General features: G+C 43.5%; 1 protein-coding gene and 1 non-coding gene across 4 annotated transcripts in view; both read right to left on the bottom strand.

Annotated features, from left to right (window-relative positions):
- The window catches only part of LOC124717138, a 116,312-nt gene that overhangs the window by 49,838 nt on the left and 44,905 nt on the right, over positions 1-21,569 (bottom strand). The gene's annotated exons all lie outside the window — the stretch shown is intronic.
- Positions 13,382-13,455, bottom strand: Trnat-ugu. Its single transcript has one exon. It is a non-coding gene; the product is annotated as a tRNA-Thr (tRNA).

The following is a 21,569-nucleotide window of genomic DNA, read 5'->3' as shown; positions in this document are numbered from 1 at the left end:
CTCCATGTGACTATCATCTCTTGACTGAAAGACTCTCTTCCTGGAACAAGGTTTGAAGATGATGACTCCTTTGTGCACGCTGCCAAACAGTGGCTTCAACAGCTTGGTCCAGAATTTTTCTGCGCAGGTATACAGGCGCTGGTTCCAAGATGGGGTAAGGCAGTTGAGAGGGATGGAAATTATGTGGAGAAATGAAAATATTGTTCCTAAAGGATGTATGTACACACTGTAAAACTTTCAAACATTTAGAATAAAAGATGGATTTTAAAAAATATAGTATGCATTTCTTTTGGAATGACCCTCGTAGTTTAAACACATTAATTCACAATTATCATGTCAGTGTACTCGAGAACTGGCAAATGTGATCATTCCACCACCGTCAGACGTTTACATGCAACGGGGAAGGTTCAAAAATCATGTATATGGATACCGTCTGCCCTAAGCCAAAATCGCATAAATCAGCAGGTGCCTATATGTGCATCTCTACTTGCTCGTCATCAATTGGCTCATGAACAACACCGACCATTCCTATTCTCTATCGTTACTGGTGGCGAGAAATGGTCTCTTTATGTTAACGTAAGGAAAAGAAAGGATGATTGAGCCCAAACAAAGCAGTAACTCACCGTACAAAGGCCTGCGCGCATCCACAAAAGATAATGTTATGCATCTGTTGGAACAACGATGATGCGGTGTACTGGGAATTGCTTCCCCGAGGTGTAACCGTCATTGCTGACACTCATTGTCAACAACTGACACGTCTTGCGGACGCAATCCAAGAACAGCGACCAGGAAGACTGAGTGGCCGGCCGCTGTGGCCGAGCGGTTCTAGGCGCTTCAGTCCGGAACCGCTCTGCTGCTACAGTCGCACATTCGAATCCTCCCTCTGGCATGGATGTGTGTGATGTCCTTAGGTTAGTTAGGTTGAAATAGTTCTAAGTCTAGGGGATTGATGACCTCAGAAGTTAAGTCCCATAGTGCTTAGAGTTATTTGAACCAAGACTGCGTGAAGTGACGCTACTCGAAGATAACGCCCGCTAGCAACCTGCTAGACTCACAAAAGGTACTGTACGGGAGTGGGTTGGGAAGCCATTCCGCACCCACCTTATTCACCTGATCTTGGGCCATCACATTTTCCGCTCGCTATCGAACAACCTTCAAGGAACTCCCTTTCCGGATGAAAATGTGCTCCGAAAGGCGGTTCGACGAGTTCATCGCCTCAAAATCACGAGATTTCTACAGTCGCTAAATAGAAAAGGTACCTCGTCATTGGGAGACTGTTGTAAATAGTGAAGGAGAATACATTTTTTTTTTGGTCATCAGTCTACTGACTGGTTTGATGCGGCCCGCCACGAATTCCGTTCCTGTGCTAACCTCTTCATCTCAGAGTAGCACTTGCAACCTACGTCCTCAATTATTTGCTTGACGTATTCCCTGTCTTCCTCTACAGTTTTTGCCCTCTACAGCTCCCTCTGGTACCATGGAAGTCATTCCCTCATGTCTTAGCAGATGTCCTATCATCCTGTCCCTTCTCCTTATCAGTGTTTTCCACATATTCCTTTCCTCTTCGATTCTGCGTGGAACCTCCTCATTCCTTACCTTATCAGTCCACCTAATTTTCAACATTCGTCTATAGCACCACATCTCAAATGCTTCGATTCTCTTCTGTTCCGGTTTTCCCACAGTCCATGTTTCACTACCATACAATGCTGTACTCCAGACGTACATCCTCAGAAATTTCTTCCTCAAATTAAGGCCGGTATTTGATATTAGTAGACTTCTCTTGGCCAGAAATGCCTTTTTTGCCATAGCGAGTCTGCTTTTGATGTCCTCCTTGCTCCGTCCGTCATTGGTTATTTTACTGCCTAGGTAGCAGAATTCCTTAACTTCATTGACTTCGTGACCATCAATCATGATGTTAAGCTCCTCGCTGTTCTCATTTTTACTACTTCTCATTACCTTCGTCTTTCTCCGATTTACTCTCAAACCATACTGTGTACTCATTAGACTGTTCATTCCGTTCAGCAGATCATTTAATTCTTCTTCACTTTCACTCAGGATAGCAATGTCATCAGCGAAGCGTATCATTGATATCCTTTCACCTTGTATTTTAATTCCACTCCTGAACCTTTCTTTTATTTCCATCATTGCTTCCCCGATGTACAGATTGAAGAGTAGGGGCGAAAGGCTACAGCCTTGTCTTACACCCTTCTTAATACGAGCACTTCGTTCTTGATCGTCCACTCTTATTATTCCCTCTTTTTTCAGAATCTCGAACAGCTTGTACCATTTTATATTGTCGAATGCTTTTTCCAGGTCGACAAATCCTATGAAAGTGTCTTGATTTTTCTTTAGCCTTGCTTCCATTATTAGCCGTAACGCCAGAATTGCCACTCTCGTCCCTTTACTTTTCCTAAAGCCAAACTGATCGTCACCTAGCGCATTCTCAATTTTCTTTTCCATTCTTTTATATATTATTCTTGTAAGCAGCTTCGATGCATGAGCTGTTAAGCTGATTGTGCGATAATTCTCGCACTTGTCAGCTCTTGCCGTCTTCGGAATTGTGTGGATGATGCTTTTCCGAAAGTCAGATGGTATGTCGCCAGACTCATATATTCTACACACCAACGTGAATAGTCGTTTTGTTGCCACTTCCCCTAGTGATTTTAGAAATTCTGATGGAATGTTATCTATTCCTTCTGCCTTATTTGACCGTAAGTTCTCCAAAGCTCTTTTAAATTCCGATTCTAATACTGGATCCCCTATCTCTTCTAAATCGACTCCTGTTTCTTCTTCTATCACATCAGACAAATCTTCACCCTCATAGAGGCTTTCAATGTATTCTTTCCACCTATCTGCTCTCTCCTCTGCATTTAACACTGGAATTCCCGTTGCACTCTTAATGTTACCACCGTTGCAATTAATGTCACCAAAGGTTGTTTTGACTTTCCTGTATGCTGAGTCTGTCCTTCTGACAATCATATCCTTTTCGATGTCTTCACATTTTTCCTGCAGCCATTTCGTCTTAGCTTCCCTGCACTTCCTATTTATTTCATTCGTCAGCGACTTATATTTCTGTATTCCTGATTTTCCCGGAACATGCTTGTACTTCCTCCTTTCATCAGTCAACTGAAGTACTTCTTCTGTTACCCATGGTTTCTTCGCAGCTACCTTCTTTGTACCTATGTTTTCCTTCCCAACTTCTGTGATGGCCCTTTTTAGAGATGTCCATTCCTCTTCAACTGTACTGCCTACTGCGCTATTCATTATTGCTGTATCAATAGCGTTAGAGAACTTCAAACGTATCTCGTCATTCCTTAGTACTTCCGTATCCCACTTCTTTACGTATTGATTCTTCCCGACTAATGTCTTGAACTTCACCCTACTCTTCATCACTACTATATTGTGATCTGAGTCTATATCTGCTCCTGGGTACGCCTTACAATCCAGTATCTGATTTCGGAATCTCTGTCTGACCATGATGTAATCTAATTGAAGTCTTCCCGTATCTCCCGGCCTTTTCCAAGTATACCTCCTCCTCTTGTGATTCTTGAACAGTGTATTCCCTATTACTAGCTGAAACTAGTAATTATTCATGACTAAAGTCTCTGCTGCGTATATCTGTCGTGTTTATTAAACTTACGGAAAAATGCTACGAACTGATGCGCCAACCTAAGACTTTGTACACCCTAGGCCGAAAAAAGGACGCGCCACGAAGGAATTATCCGAATGGGACGGGAATCAATAAGTGAACTGTACACGTACAGACAAACAAATAATTACAATTTCAGAAAAAAATTAATGATTTATTCAATAGAAACAGTTTCACAAACTGAGCAAGTCAATAAACAACATGTTGGTCCACCTCTGGCCCTTTTGCAAGCAGTTATTCTGCTTGGCATTGATTGGTGCCCTCCTAAGGGATATCGTGCCAAATTCTGTCCAACTGGCGCATTAGAGGGCTAAAATCTCTCGCTGTTTGGAAGGCCCTGCCCATAATGCTGCAAACATTCTCAATAGGGGAGAGATTCGACAACCTTACTGGACGAGATAGGATTTAGCAAGCAGGAAGACAAGGAGCAGAAATTCTCACCGTGGGCGGGGTGGAACTATCTTGCTGAAATGAAAGCTCAGGATGGCTTACCATGAAGGGCCACAAAACATGACGTGAAATATCGTCGACGTACCGCTGCAGTGTAAGTTTGCTGCGAAAGACAACCAAAATGGACCTGTTACGTAAAAAAACGTCACCCCAGACGATCACTCCCGGTTCTCGGGCCGTATGGCGGGCGACAGACAAGCTGGTATCCCAGCGCGTCCAGGGCGTCTCCAGCCACGTCGTCGGCCTGGAATCTCATTGACTGGAGGAGAACTGCCTTGAGTGATAAATCCCCGTTCAAAGCGAGCCTCGATGCCCTGGACAGCTGTGGGGTACCAACCTAATTCTCGCCCGCCACATGGCACGACAACCAGTATTGATGGTCAGCGGTGCTTAATGGCAAGCCATCAGAGGCTTACCTTTCAGCAAGATAATGCCCGCCCACACAAGGCGAGAGATTCTGCAGCTTGTCTCCGTATTTGCCAATCCCTACGTTGCCCAGCAAAGTTGCCATATCTCTCTCCAATTGAGAAAGTTTGGAACATTATGGGCAGCTCGGGATATTGACGATTTGGAGCGCCAATTGGACTGAATCTGGCACGATATCCCTCAGGAGGACATCCAACAATTCTTTCAATCAAATGGTTCAAATGGCTCTGAGCCTTATGGGACTTAACTTCTGAGGTCATCAGTCCCCTAGAACTTAGAACTACTTAAACCTAACTAACCTAAGGACATCACGCACATCCATGCCCGAGGCAGGATTCGAACCTGCGACCGTAGCGGTCACGCGGTTCGTAACTGTAGCGCTAGAACTGCTCGGCCACCCCGGCCGGCAATTCTTTCAATCAATGGCGAGCCGAGTAACTGGTTGCATAACAAGAGGTGGACAAACGCGTTGTTGACTAGCACAATTTGTGAAGCACCTTCTCTACAATGAATAATCCGATTTTTCTGAAACTGTAATGATTTGTCTGTCTGAAAATGTACGTCACATCTACCAATTTCCATCTCATTCGGATAATTCGTCCGTGGCGCCATCCAAAAATGTTTTGCATCACCTCGGTTCCGAGAGTTCCGGAACCTGTACAGAAAATTGGAATAAAGAGCAACATAAACATCATTTCCGCCCTCTTTGTTGCTCATGAAAACCACACATTGCATGTTGTACCACCATACAGCGAGACCTTCAGAGGTGTGGCCCAGATTGATGTACACACCGATACCTCAAATACCCAGTAGCACGTAGTTTTTCATTTGTGCCCGTATTCGTCGTGGCATACCACCCACAAGTTCATCAACGCACTGTTGGTCCAGATTGTCCCACTCCTCAACGGCGATTCGGCGTGGCTGGTGAGTCACGTCGTCCATAAAACAGCCCTTTTCCGTCTATCCCAGGCATGTTCGATAGATTTCATGTCTCGAGAACACGCTGGCCACTAGTCGAGCGATGTCGTTATCCTGAAGGAAGTCATTCACAAGATGCGCACGATGGGGGCGCGAATTGTTGTCCATGAAGACGAATGCCTCACCAATATGCTGCCGATATGGTCGCACTATCAGTCGGAGGATGGCATTCACATATCGTACAGCCGTTACGGCGCCTTCCATGACCATCAGCGGCGTATGTCGGCCCCACATAATGCCACCCCAAAACAGCAGGGAACCTCCACCTTGCTGCACTCGCCTGACTGGGATGCCTCTAAACATGTCTCCGACGATTGTCTGGTTGAAGGCCTATGCGACACTCATTCGTGAAGAGAACGTGAGGCCAATCCTGAGCGGTCCATTCGATTTGTTTTTGGACCCATCTGTACAGCTCTGCATGGTGTCGTGGTTGCAAAGATGGACCTCACCATAGACGTCGGGAGTGAAGCTGCGCATCATGTAGCCTATTGCGATGTCGTTATCCTCAAGGATCATATCGTACAGCCGTTACGGCGCCTTCCATGACCATCATGTAGCCTATTGCGCACAGTTTTAGTCGTAACACGACGTCCTATGGCTGCACGAAAAGCATTATTCAACATGGTGGCGTTTCTGTCAGGGTTCCCCCGAGCCATAATCCGTAGGTAGTGGTCATCCACTGCGATAGTAGCCCTTGGGCAGCCTGAGCGAGGCATATCATCGACAGTTCCTGCCTCTCTGTATCTCCTCCATGTCCGAAAAACATCGCTTTGGTTCAATCCGAGACGCCTGGACACTTCCCTTGGCTAGTCCCGGCGGAGGTTCGAGTCCTCCCTCGGGCATGGGTGAGTGTGTTTGTCCTTAGGACAATTTAGGTTAAGTTGTGTGTAAGTTTATGGACTGATGACCTTAGCAGTTAAGTCCCATAAGATTTCGCACACATTTGAACACACACTTCCCTTGTTGAGAGCCCTTCCTGGCACAAATTAACAATGCGGACGCGATCGAATCGCCGTATTGACCGTCTAGGCACGGTTAAACTGCAGGCAACACAAGCTGTGTACGTCCTTCCTGGTGGTATGACTGAAACTGATCGGCTGTCGGACCCCCTCCGTCTAATGGCGCTTCAGTCCGGAACCGCACCTGCTGCTACGGTCGCAGGGTCGAATCCTGTCTCGGGGATGGATGTGTGTGATGTCTTCAGGTTAGTTAGGTTTAAGTAGTTCTAAGTCTAGGCGACTGATGGCCTCAGATGTTAAGTCCCATAGTGCTCAGAGGCATTTTGAACCGTCTAATGGGCGCTGCTCATGAACGGTTGTTTACATCTTTGGGTGGGTTTAGTGACATCTCCGAACAGTCAAAGGGACTATGTCTGTGATACGATATCAAGTCAACGCGTGGAGTCGTTCTAGCAACGATGAGGAAATCCACTGATTTTGATACAGCCCAGATTGTTATGGCCCGGCCCCTGGCGTCGAGCATCTCGGAAACATCGAAAAGCTGTTTGGCTGCTAGCGTGGCATCTGTGAAAGCTGTTGACGGACGGTGAAAGGAGTTGGATGGTCATCGCCTCATCTCAGAACGTGGAGGTGGGAGAGTGGGATAGGCGGCGCGACCTGTGGTAGATCTGGCGACAGAGTACAATGCTCCTATAGGCAGATGTATTTTCCCGTATGTGTTCCCATGTGGGCCCAACGACATAGACAGTTACTATGGCAGTGGGCACGCGATCACCGAGATTGGTCCGTAGGTCAATCGTAACGTGTCATGTGGTCGGATGAATCATGATTTATGTTACACTAGATCGATGATATTGTGTCCAGATACTCCGTCATCCAGTCGCACTGTGCCTTTTGAACCACCATGTAATGGGTTAAACGATTAGCTTAGTGCTTAGCAAACACACTTCCGATGCTTTAGCGTTAGTCAGAGTTTCGTTCTCTGTAGAATAACGACAAAACACGTAATACGTAAGTAAATACTAGTTCCAGTGATCTTACATCAGGGCACAACCAGAGAGGGGTGAACTCGGGTTAACTCAGGTTGAGGTGATTTCAAGTCAATTCGGCGGCCCCCACCATCGATGACGATTTGCACGAGGTTGGAGTTCATGCCGACCGAACCCGAGATGAACCGTGCTGAGTCTGTGCCTACAGAATGGGACGTTGCTCACTGTGAACTTCAAAAGTACAGTAGTTTATTACGATTTAGTGTGTTTGATCGAAATTCGTGAAGCATTTGATAAGTGTTATTTACAATTGGGTCTATATGCAACATTAGCATCGTGGCAACTCATATATATTAATATTTAGAGTGTATACAGGGTGAGTCACCTAACATTACCGCTGGATATATTTCGTAAACCACATCAAATACTGACGAATCGATTCCACAGACCGAACGTGAGGAGAGGGGCTAGTGTAATTGTTTAATACAAACCATACAAAGATGCACGGAAGTATGTTTTTTAACACAAACCTACGTTTTTTTTAAATGGAACACCGTTAGTTTTGTTAGCACATCTGAACATATAAACAAATACGTAATCAGTGCCGTTTGTTGCATTGTAAAATGTTAATTACATCCGGAGATATTGTAACCTAAAGTTGACGCTTGAGTACCACTCCTCCGCTGTTCGATCGTGTGTATCGGAGAGCGCCGAATTACGTAGGGATCCAAAGGGAACGGTGATGGACCTTAGGTACGGAAGAGACTGGAACAGCACATTACGTCCACATGCTAACACCTTTTTATTGGTCTTTTTCACTGACGCACATGTACATTACCATGAGGGGTGAGGTACACGTACACACGTGGTTTCCGTTTTCAATTACGGAGTGGAATAGAGTGTTCCCGACATGTCAGGCCAATAGATATTCAATGTGGTGGCCATCATTTGCTGCACACAATTGCAATCTCTGGCGTAATGAATGTCGTACACGCCGCAGTACATCTGGTGTAATGTCGCCGCAGGCTGCCACAATACGTTGTTTCATATCCTCTGGGGTTGTTGGCACATCACGGTACACATTCTCCTTTAACGTACCCCATAGAAAGAAGTCCATAGGTGTAAGATCAGGAGAACGGGCTGGCCAATTTATGCGTCCTCCACGTCCTACGAAACCCCCGTGTTTGTTACAACACGCAACTGAACGTCAGAGGTTTCAAGCGTCAACTTTAGGTTACAATATCTCCGGATGTAATTAACATTTTACAATGCAACAAACGGCACTGATTACGTATTTGTTTATATGTTCAGATGTGCTAACAAAACTAACGTGGTTCCATTTAAAAAAAACGTAGGTTTGTGTTAAAAAACATACTTCCGTGAATTTTTGTATGGTTTGTATTAAACAATTACACTAGCCCCTCTCCTCACGTTCGGTCTGTAGAATCGGTTCGTCAGTATTTGATGTGGTTTACGAAATATATCCAGCGGTAACGTTAGGTGAGTCATCCTGTATATACTGTACATTAAATATGCAGTGTGACTGGCCAGCATTACTGTGACATGCTTCGCCAGGATATCACACCCGCCCTACAGGAAAGAGACGCATTGAACTCAACAGTTTTCATGCCTGATGCGACCCACCGCAAATCGCTCGTGATGTTCTCCAGCTTCTCCGAAACACATGTGGAAATAATCGAATTATCAGCCAGCCGTTCCCAAATGCTTGGCTGGCACGATAGCCTGATCTCGCTCCCTGTGATTTCTGGTTGTGGAGCTACCTGAAGGACAAGGTTTACCAGGGGAACATTCACACATGTGCTGATCTGAAACGCAGCATATCAAAATGGTTCAAATGGCTCTGAGCACTATGGGACTTAACTTCTGAGGTCATCAGTCCCCTAGAACTTAGAACTACTTAAACCTAACTAACCTAAGGACATCACACACATCCATACCCGAGACAGGATTCGAACCTGCGACCGTAGCGGTCGCGCGGTTCCAGAGTGAAGCGCCTAGAACCGCTCGGTCACAACGGGCGGCCAGCATATCAAGAGATGTAGCCAGCGTACCTATGGACATGCTTCGTCCTGCACCTTCGGACTCTTCTGGACACTGATGGGCGCCATATTGAACCCCTTTTGTAGTAGTAATGGTGTCGGTACGTAATGGTATGATGTGCCATAGCAGCACATTGGACGAGTTTCAGTTTAATTACTTTACGTGGAATAACGTATTAAATCGGGAAAGTTTAATTATAACAACCCAGTACAAATAATAGGAAGACAGTATCATTTATATACGGGAGTGCGTCTGTTAAGCTACAAGGATATTACGATCCTGTAAAGCGAACTCAGTACCGCACATTAAAATGCAGCGTGAGAAGGCAGTAGATTAAGCAACCGCACAGCTGTTGCTGCTACAGCCATTATGCACGCGCAAGCACCTGCGAACCGACAACATCGCCCCCTTCCAAGATCAACTGCGTTTCGCTGTCAATCACTTTGTTATTTTGATCCGGGTATAGTATCCATCACATTGCGACTATGTAATCACCGATTGCAAAACCGCAAAGCTCTGGCTGGTTACCTGAACTGAATCGTAATCTACGCAGACACGAAAGAGGGAACGGCGTTGAATGTTATCTTAGTTTTTCACCTCAACACGGTTTGAACTCGATTTGCGCAAACTTTCAACTCGGTTTGGCGTCAACTCGAGTTGGCCCATCGCTATACTCAAGCCTCAATTAATAGAATAGTCTATAGCTCCCCCAAAGTACGACTAGTGACCGGATTATATGCATCATAAAAACCTTAAAATATGCATGAAAAATGGCTAAAAATGCATGAAAAATATCGAAATATGCAAATTCAAATAATAGAAAAATATGGTAGTTACTGCGTGCAATATAACTCAACGTCCAACCTGTGCATATCAGAGGAAGAGCGGCGGCCACGCGAGAAATCGGTACATTAGAACGCTGATATCAGTTTCTGAATACTTTCTGACAGAGGTTAAGAAGGGGCCTTTCTGGGATTATTTTCTAAAAATATGCAAAATAGGGACGCATATTATGTTTCAGGAATTGTTCTTTCTTTGCTATTGTTGTCGGTAATAAGCGAATGCAATGCGAGTGAGTCACAGCGAAACAATCGATATGTACAGGACCAACTTCGAAATATAACGCACACAGCAGGGCACACTCACTCCGTGATGTTTTATTTAAAAAAGAACATACAATCCTGATTTTTTTGAACAGCATTAGCTTTTAATTAATACAATTGGACCAAAGCAATATTTACAATTTATTTTGCATTCTTCTACTTGTTGTGTACATAGTTCCGCGTAGTCAGTGCGTACACAACTTTCCCAATAGAGAGCGCCCTGCTAAGCACAACAGCGCACGCACAGCACTCGTCCGTCTCCACACTACGAGATGGCGCTGTCTTAGAGACGGACCAAATTCTGCTTCTGGCGATCCGCGTATTAATATGTAACGCAGCCAATGAGATTGCTGCTAACGTAGAACCTTTTCTCCTCGCGGATCCCACTCGCGCAGTGATACCTGAACGCTCGACGTATTATAATGAGTGTACAGACCTCCGATTAGTCTGCATTAGTCTGTAGTCAATTTTTTAGTCTGCACCTAATAACATAACCATATTCCTCTACATAGCCATGAAGATAAATGACTAGACACTTTGTCAAGTATCAGAGATATGTGAGAATAAGATTAACGTACCAAGACCAAAGGAACGTCAGATTGTCAATTGTAAACAGCAATCAGAATCAAGTTACGTAATGTCTATGCCTTTTTATTATTTTAGTAAATGTGTGTGAAAACTAATCAAGTTCTGTTTGAAGTTGGTCACCGTCAGTCTGCTACTCTAAGCGTGCAAGTGGCATTTCTAACGTCTGACCTAACGGCAGAAGATAAACACGCCACGATAAGACCACGAGACATATTGCTGACACTCGCCTACCTCGTTAGAGCGATAAGTCAAATAATCTGATGGTGTGTGTACCGAATGTCTTACAGTATGCACACCACAGTAACCTTACCCAAGCTTCATCTCTCTCCTTCCGGAGAAAGAAACTAACGGTTCCGAAAGTTAGTTTGAATTGCCACGATCGACGGGTTAACATCTGCGTGATGCTTGTAGGCTGAAGTAGGGAAGTAGGCTTGTCTCACGTTGATGTAAGAATTTATTAACGAAACCCTGCGGTCGGAACAGACAATAATACACTGCAACCGATAACACGTGCGAAGGCGTGAGAAAAATTCAGTACGGTAAATTATTTCGTATGTAACACACTTGCATTCACGCTTTCACCGTAACACACTTGCATTCACGCTTTCACCAAGGAGTGGAACGTGGAACAGAAATCAACAATCAAAGAATAAATCACAGAACAAATGTCGCTTATGTATAGCGTCTCTGGCGTCCAGCGGGAAAGTTTCGCGGCACTGTACTTTCAAACACCCGCGCATGTCACGGCGCTGGAGGATGACAGAAGACGCCAGAGGTAGTGTCGTCACTTATACTTTTTATGTGTCTATGGACAGTACCAAACATTTCGCTTCAGCAATGCTGTCTCACAGTTTATTGGTTTTCTCGATTGAATTTTCCTCTGATTCAATAAGTAAAATGATAGTAAAATGTCTTTTTCAATGTCACAGATAACGGAATATTGTGTGCATGCATTTAATGTAGTTCTTGTGTGTTTAATGAGCATATTCCGGCAAAAATCAAACCAAATAATGACGGGGAATTGAGCAAATGGAAATGGGGGAAAAGACAAGAAACTTTAAGTAAACAGTATTTTTACAGTAGTTTGTATAGCAAAAATTTCTGTAACAGGATAGGTGTTATATCAGAATAACGATGGATGTTGTCACAGCCACCTCCTTTCTTTGTTGCTAGCAGTCTGTTACCGTTCTCTCAGTAGTTAAAAAGCACTAAATAATGTGCAACAAATAGCAATAATCCCAGACGCATTTTCGCTGCACCAAGGAAAAGTGACTGTCAACGATGAATCGCCATTTATGGCGCAGCTTGCAACGGTACGATACTCCGACCTGTGTCGTTGGAAACATGCGCACACTGCACATGAGCACGTAAACAGTCCATGCTTCACATTTCAACCGCTTTGTTCATGCAGAACAACAACATATCGACAGGTATGTTCGTCTCCACTGCCATGCCGAGCGCACAAAACAGTACAGACTTCGGCCCTTGTGCGAGGTCAGTCTTTCTCTGCAGAGCTTCCACAAAAATCTCGAAATACAAAACCGTAGCCAATGGTATCCGTGTATAGGGATCCCAGTTGTCCCGATTTTTCTGTGTGTGTGTGTGTGTGTCTTGTTCTTTTTTCTTTCATGACAGTTTACTAATACACAGCGTCACCGGTTCCGATCCGGTCGAACTGTCTCGGCGGACAAGTGGGAGGGGACTCAAAGCAACAGCTGAATAACAGCGGAGCATAGCACGTTGGAGGTGTGGCGGTGGAACTTTTAAGTTCCGTGTCACCCTCCGAGGGTGGAAGTACAGAGGAGGGGTGCAGTAACGCCCCAACACTATGGTCAAAAAAAGAAATGGCTGGACGAGAACAGGCCACTGCTAGTGACTGTACGAGAACGGACAGAAAAACGTGGTCGTATTGGGCCTGTCGTCAGTCATAGCCCGAATCCGAGTCCTCCAGGAGGGTGAGCGGAGCGGGGTGTCGGTGCCAGCGCCGTGGAACTGTGGTGCCGATGGTTTGGAGTCCAGCGACCGTCTCACGGAGGGTGTCCACTTTACTGTCTAGTTGGCGAACCTTACGGCGAATGGTCTTTCTGACAAGGGCTGTATTTAAATGATGACTAACTGAAACCCTCAGTTGCCGACGGGTGTTGTTGATATACCTCGATGTGGACAGCTGAAAATGTGTGCCCCGACCGGGACTCGAACCCGGGACCTCCTGCTTACATGGCAGACGCTCTATCAATCTGAGCCACCGAGGACACAAATGAATAGCGCGACTGCAGGGACTTTTCCCTTGCACGCTTCCCGTGAGACTCACATTCCCAACTGCCCACAATTCTACATATGTAATGTACCTTATAGACATTTGCCCATCCACTCATTACTCGCGCACGCTTTGGCGATTCCTGTAAGAGTTTGGGCAACCTGTGCGCATTCGCACAGACGAAGGTCAATGGCTGGGTAGCCTTTAACTATATATATGAAGACAGTAACTGTTCTCGAAAGAACAGAATACTGTTGATGACCGAGCAGCTTTTCCCTGGAATAAATGATGAGTAACTGAGACCCTCAGCTGCCGACAGGTGTTGTTGATATACCTGTTCTTTCGACAACACCTATCGGCAGCTGAGGGCGTGAAGATTCCACCTGAGAACTTTATTCTGAAAGTACTAGAGCGTCAGCACCCGGGACTTACTAATCGTGACCCACGCAAAGGAACCATGCGTTAGTGAGGGCAGGACAACGGAGTGATACAACCGGAGCTTGGTGTCTAAATTAAGCTCACGGCTGGAGAAGAGCGGGTACAAGGCCTTTGTCAGCTTTAACCCCTTAGGCCGGTATTACACTATCAAATTTCTTTGTCCAATATCTTTGTCAAAGATAGATCCATGCTGAGGAGATCCTCGTGGATGTGGAACATGTTGATTTTTTTAAGCTGAAATAACAATAATAATTGTATGAATAAATACATCATTTGTTTCTAGTAAAAATTTCGCCAATGTAGTAGAAGGAGTTGGCCAGTAGTAAGTCTTACAGGCTCCTTTTAAACTGATCTTTATTTCTAACTAAATTTTTTATGTTTCCTGGCAAATTATTGAAGGTGAGTCTTCCTGAGTAGTGGACCACTTTTTGAAATAAAGTAAGTGCTTTTAAGTCCTTGTGCAGATCATTTTTGTTCCCGGTATTGTATGTATGAACTGAGTTGTTTGTTGGAAAAAGAGATATATTATTTACATCAAATTTCATTAAGAAGTAAATATACTGAGAGGCAGTAGTTAGTATACCCAGTTCTTTGAAGAGGTTTCTGCAGGAGGTCCGTGAATTTACTCCACAAATAAACGTATTACACGCTTTTGGACCTTGAAAACTTTTGTTTGACTTCAAGATTTACCCCAAAATATTATCCCATATGACATTATGGAATGAAAGTATGCAAGCTTTTTCATTTTTATGTTGCCTATGTCTGCTAACACTCGAATTGCAAATACAGACTTGTTAAGGACTTTCTGCAGTTCTGTGGTGTGCTCCTCCCAACTGAATTTATTATCAAGTTGTAATCCCAGGACTTCTAAGACTGTCAACCTCGTATGTATGGTTCCATTCCCCCCCCCCCCCCCCCCCCCCGCCCACACACACCTTTTCCGCATGTGCACACAATGCAATTGGAGTACGTAGAACTGCTGCGGTTAATAACAAGTTGTTGTCAGCCATCTTGAACTTCAACGAAAAATTTGATGACAGTGTAATACCCCTTCTAGCGCTACGTCAAAGATCTTTGTCAAATATATTGGACGGAATATTGGATCACATCTTTGATCAAATCTTTAACAAAGAAATTTGATAGTGTAATACCGGCCTTATGGGTGACGTATTCTGGGTGGCGGTGGAAGAAAAGTTTCTTATCCAACCAGACCCCGAGATACTTGGTAGCTTGGGCCCACGGGACCCGGACGCCCCCGATTGAGATGTTGTGGCGGAGTATAGGGCGCCATTTAGTGAAATACACAGCCATGGTTTTGGTGGCATTGAGGGCCATTTTATTGGAGCGACACCAGGTGACTGTTGCGTCCACTTGCCTTCGGAGTCGAGCAATGAGTTGATCAGGATTGCGGGCGGTCGTATAAACTGCCGTGTCATCGGCGTATTGCGCCAAATGGCAGTGACGGCGGACGGGCATATCATTGACATAGATATTATTTTCTGGGTCAGCCTCTTATTCGAATAAATCGTCCTGGTGCCCCGAACGTTGTCTAGGTACAGTGAAGTAAACCGGATCATGTAGTGTGTTTCTCGACTGGAGCATCTGACTCAGTATAGAGGGTGTTAGAAAAAGGTACGGCCAAACATTCAGGAAACATTCCTCAACACAAATAAAGAAAAGATGTTATGTGGACATGTGTCCGGAAACGCTAAATTTCCATGTTAGAGCTCATTTTAGTTTCGTCAGTATGTACTGTACTTCCACGATTCACCGCCAGTTGGTCCAATTGAAGGAACGTAATGTTGACTTCGGTGCTTGTGTTGATATGCGACTCATTGCTCTACAGTACTAGCATCAAGCACATCAGTACGTAGCATCAACAGGTTAGTGTTCATCACGAACGTGGTTTGCAGTCAGTGCAATGTTTACAAATGCGGAGTTGGCAGATGCCCATTTGATGTATGGATTAGCACGGGGCAATAGCCGTGGCGCAGTACGTTTGTATCGAGACAGATTTCCAGAACGAAGGTGTCCCGACAGGAAGACGTTCGAAGCAATTGATCGGCGTCTTAGGGAACACGAAACATTCCAGCCGATGACTTGCGACTGGGGAAGACCTAGAACGACGAGGACACCTGCAATGGACGAGGCAATTCTTCGTGCAGTTGACGATAACCCTAATGTCAGCGTCAGAGAAGTTGCTGCTGTACAAGGTAACGTTGACCACGCCACTGCATGGAGAGTGCTACGGGAGAACCAGTTGTTTCCGTACCAGTTGCAGCGTGTGCAGGCGCTATCAGCAGCTGATTGGCCTCCACGGGTACACTTCTGCGAATGGTTCATCCAACAATGTGTCAATCCTCATTTCAGTGCAAATGTTCTCTTTACGGATGGGGCTTCATTCCACCGTGATCAAATTGTAAATTTTCAGAATCAACATGTGTGGGCTGACGAGAATCCGCACGCAATTGTGCAATCACGTCATCAACAAGAGTTTTCTGTGAACGTTTGGGCAGGCATTGTTGGTGATGTCTTGATTGGGCCCCATGATCTTCCACCTACGCTCAATGGAGCACGTTATCATGATTTCATACGGGATACTCTACCTGTGCTGCTAGAACACGTGCCTTTACAAGTACGACACAACATGTGGTTCATACACGATGGAGCTCCTGCACATTTCAGTCGAAGTGTTCGTACGCTTCAAAACAGGTTCGGTGACCGATGGATTGGTAGAGGCGGACCAATTCCATGGCCTCCACGCTCTCCTGACCTCAACCCCCTTGACTTTCATTTATCGGGGCATTTGAAAGCTCTTGTCTACGCAACCCCGGTACCAAATGTAGAGACTCTTCGTGCTCGTATTGCGGACGGCTGTGATACAATGCGCCAATCTCCAGGGCTGCATCAGCGCATCAGGAATTCCATGCGACTGAGGATGGATACATGTATCCTCGCTAACGGAGGCCATTTTGAACATTTCCTGTAACGAAGTGTTTGAAGTCACGCTGGTACGTTCTGTTGCTGTGTGTTTCCATTCCATGATTAATGTGATTTGAAGAGAAGTAGTAAAATGAGCTCTAACATGGAAAATAAGCGTTTCCGGACACATGTCCACATAACATATTTTCTTTCTTTGTGTGTGAGGAATGTTTCGTGGAAGTTTGGCCGTACCTTTCTGTAGCACCCTGTATACTATATGCCTGAAAGAACAGACACCACACATTCATACAACTGATTCCTCTAGATGGGCAACGAATCCACAACCTTCAGCGCGGATGCACATTGCATTAGACCTTCAGTGGGATTCTAAAATTAGAGAGCTTGGAAGACATGAACGGGGGGCGGGGGACTGCGGGTAGGTTGCGCTAGCTGGGAATGTGAGTCGGTGGAGGACCGTGCCGAGATAGAGAGCGCATTTGCAATAAACACAGTGGATGGAGCCGTTGTTTACGCACATGCCTAGTAATCAGGACATACTGGGTTCGAATCACAGTTCGGAACACATTTCGATGCGTCACTCGTGATACTACACAAAGTCCCTATACAACTGGTATTATTAGTTCTTTCCCTCTTCTTTTCTTCCATTTGCAGTTACAAAAAATAAGACATGACAGGCAACCTCCCCTTAGAAAAATTTATGAATTGCTGTGCTGGTAAATCCCTTACGTTATTTGATTTTCAAACAGCTGAGCAAAATTGAACGTACTCAGACATTTCCTCTTTACTTATTCTGACCATCACTAAACTGACACACAATATTTTTAGCGCAAAGCAATCTGACTTTCAACAATCCCTACAAAAGAATGGCCGTGACTAACAATGAGCCGGCCAGTGTGACTGAGCGGTTCTACGCACTACAGTCTGGACCCGCGCGACCGCTACGGTCGCGGGCTCGAATCCCGCTTCGGGCATGGATGTGTGTGATGTCCTTAGGTCAGTTAGGTTTAAGTAGTTCTAAGTTCTAGGGGACTGATGACCTTAGAAGTTAAGTCCCATAGTGCTCAGAGCCATTTGAACTAACAATAACCTACACCTTTCATGAATAACTTACCTCACAAAAATCTTCGTTACTCGAACTACTGCAATACAGCGAGCGCCAATACTGCCAGCTAAATAAAAGATTCTAACTACTGAAGGCACTAACAACTGATAGGCATACTTAGCAAATGAAAGATTTTGATAGAGAACAAACAATGAATTTACCTTAATAGTGTTCAAAAGTCATTATATCGCTTCATGACATCCAGTTTTACAAATTTACTCTTTCTGATGGACACACGTCCAGATCGTCCGCTCTCAAAATTCTGCCATCTCTCTCCCCACATCTACCACTGCTGGCGGGTCTCTTCCAACTGCGCAACGCTACGCGCTGTTCACATCGAACTGCCCAACACTACAATAGCAAATATTCCAACAATGCAAACCAGTCACAGACTGCACACAGCACAGTCAGTGATTTTCACACAGACCGCTACGTGGCGTTACCAACATAAAAACCTGAACAGCCTACTTACAGTCTACCAGTACCAAACATCGAAGTTCCTCTGTGGAAGAAATTTCTGGGAATGTCCATTTGGACCACAGCAGTGTACTGTGGGAAAATCGGAAAAGAAGAGAATCGAAGCATTTGGGATGTACTGATATAGAACGATTTTTAAAATTATGTGGGCTGAAAAGATGACGAATAAAAAGGTTCCCATAACTTGGGGTGATTTGGAACATACTAGGGCGAATTGGAACGTCATGGCCATTGCGCGCGGTGGAGAGTTACTATGGTGTAACTAATGGAAACCGCCTTCCATAGCCATATTAGTTGTCACAGTGATACAAAAATTGTGTTTGCCAGAGATGCATTTAAGTATAAAACTTTCTGTTTTCGGAAACTCTGAAAACAACGATTGCACTGTTACTTTGGTAATAGTAACACAGTTCTCTGATCTTGGAATGTGGAGGGCACAAGTTAGCCATGATGTATGACAGATTAGGTTATGTTTGGTTATATTATGCGTTAATTACAGGCGTATTGGTGAATTAGGACATGTCGCGAGTGCACAAAGAGAAGAGTGGGCCAAGTAACTATCAAAGACTATCTCGCTAGATAATCCTCCAGAAAGCTATTAATGAACTCAAGGCACGCAAAATAAATCTTAGGAATACACTTCAAAATATGGAATACTTGGTAGTTCACTCTCAAGGAAAATAATATAAATCCTTTTAAAATAGGTGGGCATACTGCCTTGACGATAGAAGAAGGGAAGTTTTAATCAGTAGCTTATTTAAATGTGCAGAATGAGGTCAGCCAATTACCACTGGTGGGGTTAGGGATATTGTGAAGTGCTGCTTGGGCTGAAGTGGAAGAGTAGAAAAGAGGTTTGAAGATAACGGGCCTGGATATGAGTGAGCGAAATATCTGCTTCCACCTAACATGGATCTTAATGCACACTGCAGTGAAAATATAACGAGAGCCGAGAGCTCCAGCTCAAGTGAACAGCGAAGTTATGGTAAACTATTTTAAACATTTGGAGGAGATGGTGAAAGGTGTTCCACCTAGGACGAAGCATTCCTAAGTGTTAATAAACGATCTTGCTCAAGCTTGGAGATGTGCAGAGGGAGCAAAAGAGTGCAATATATATTTTTTGTTTGTGCCCAACTTCATTTTTTGAGAGCTACACACCCTGCAACGTAATTTGGCATTTCAGATATTGAGGGAATAGCTTCGAAAAAATGGCATACATAAAAAACAATTTTCCTACAAAAGTTAATATGTAATTAATATCCTTGAAAACTGTATAATCAACTTCTGTAACAATTTGAAATTTTGCAAAATATCCTACCACCATTAATTTACTTTTAAAAATGAAAACTTTTGTTACAACACCAATTAGCTTTCAAACACATACATCCTTGTTTATCAAAGCCGGTTTCTGAAATACCAGCTTGGAAAATGAGCTGTCACAATGTGCTGTCTTAGTATTTTCAACATACCTAATTAAATATCTAAACATTCGTTATTATTCTAAAATTGTTATTTTACGTATTACATTCACAGGTTTTTTTTAGTTTACCGTTTTACATTCGTGTATTTTTTTAATTGAAAATAATAAGTAACTCATTTTTACTTTAGCGAATAATTACAATAATCGTAACGTGTAAAGCACTGCTTAGTTCATACCGTTTTCTTTACACCATGTACATAAAATGAAAGAAATTTCATCGTGTAATATACACTGTAGAGAAGACAATATAAAACAAAATTCAGTGGCATTTCAAATTGTCAAGGGTGATCCTCTACATTTCCTGATCTGTATCAGGCATATTTCAGTACACTGGTAAGCCTTGGCAAAGATAATTGACTATGTACTAGTGGCTGTATTGTTTCTCAAGTGTAGAGTGGCATCCTAGTCATTCAGCAGAACTAGATCTGAAAATCTTCTCAAAAAGTTTTGCCAACACTGAAAGCTGTATATGCTCCACAGCTGTATCTGTGCTGTCGAGCCCTTTGCAATCACCAAATGTTTCTTGTCCTTGGGTACGGCGCTCAATATTTTTTTTTTTTTTGCTACTGTCCACCAGCCTTTTTGTAATTTGAATAGAAACTAATGGTGAGTTTGGCCTGAGAATTCGAAAATCTCTTTTTGAAGTTCCAAATGTCCTTGTGACAGCATCGAAATATGATAAATAAACGTCTGACCAGGTTAAAAGATATTTGAAATATGTTTCCTTTCCCAGTGAGGGAGAAATACCTGTACTGGCGATAGATTCTTGCAGTGGTCAGCGTGAAAGAACCATTTAGAAAATCGTACCTGAGAACAAGAAACTTCTTGATCTGGTGATGCCAAAGGGCTCACTCACACTATGGCACGTACAGCATTCGATGTTGGAGGAACTTTGTGAGAATATTTTCAGGTCTAGTTCTTTTGAATTATTATGATTTCAATCTCCAATTTATAAACAATATAATCAAGCCGCAGTACATAATCAATTCACTTCGCCAAGGCTGACTAATGTATTGAAATATGCTTGATGCAAATCAGGATATTTAGGGGATACCTGTGACAGTTTGAAATCCTGCTGAATTTTCTTTTATATTGTCTTCAACGTCGTGTATATTACATGAAGAAATTTCGTTAATTTTTTGTGCATGTTATAAAAAAAGTTATGTTTTCAGAATTTCTTTATTCATTGTAATCATTTCCTATCATAATAATGAGTTATTTATTATTTTGAATTAACTAAATACACATATGTAAAACGGTAAACTAAAAAGACATGAATGCAAAACGTAAAATAACGATTTGAGAATAGTAATGAATGTTTAGATATTTAAGTAGGTATGTGGAAAATACTCTGACAGCACATTGTGACAGCATCTTTTCCAAAAATAGTATTTCAGAAACCAGCTTTATTACACAGGGATGAATGTGGCTTGAAAGATTATTTAATTTATGTTGTAATAAATGTTATCGTGTTTCAGAGTTAGTTAATGGTGATGAGGTACTTTGTACAATTTCAAATTATTACAAAAGTTGATTATACAGTTTTCAAGAACATTAGTTACATATCAACTTTTATACTAAAACATTTGTTAATTATCAAAGTTCTGAAGATGTTCTCTCTAAACCCAAAATGGCAAATTACCTTTCAGTGTGTGTGGTCGTTAAAAGTGAA

The sequence above is a fragment of the Schistocerca piceifrons genome, chromosome 9, assembly GCF_021461385.2.
Source record: "Schistocerca piceifrons isolate TAMUIC-IGC-003096 chromosome 9, iqSchPice1.1, whole genome shotgun sequence".
Taxonomy (NCBI): Eukaryota; Metazoa; Arthropoda; class Insecta; order Orthoptera; family Acrididae; genus Schistocerca; species Schistocerca piceifrons.
The sequence above is the reverse complement of the archived record's forward strand: the minus strand, read 5'-3'. Positions and strand labels throughout refer to the sequence as shown.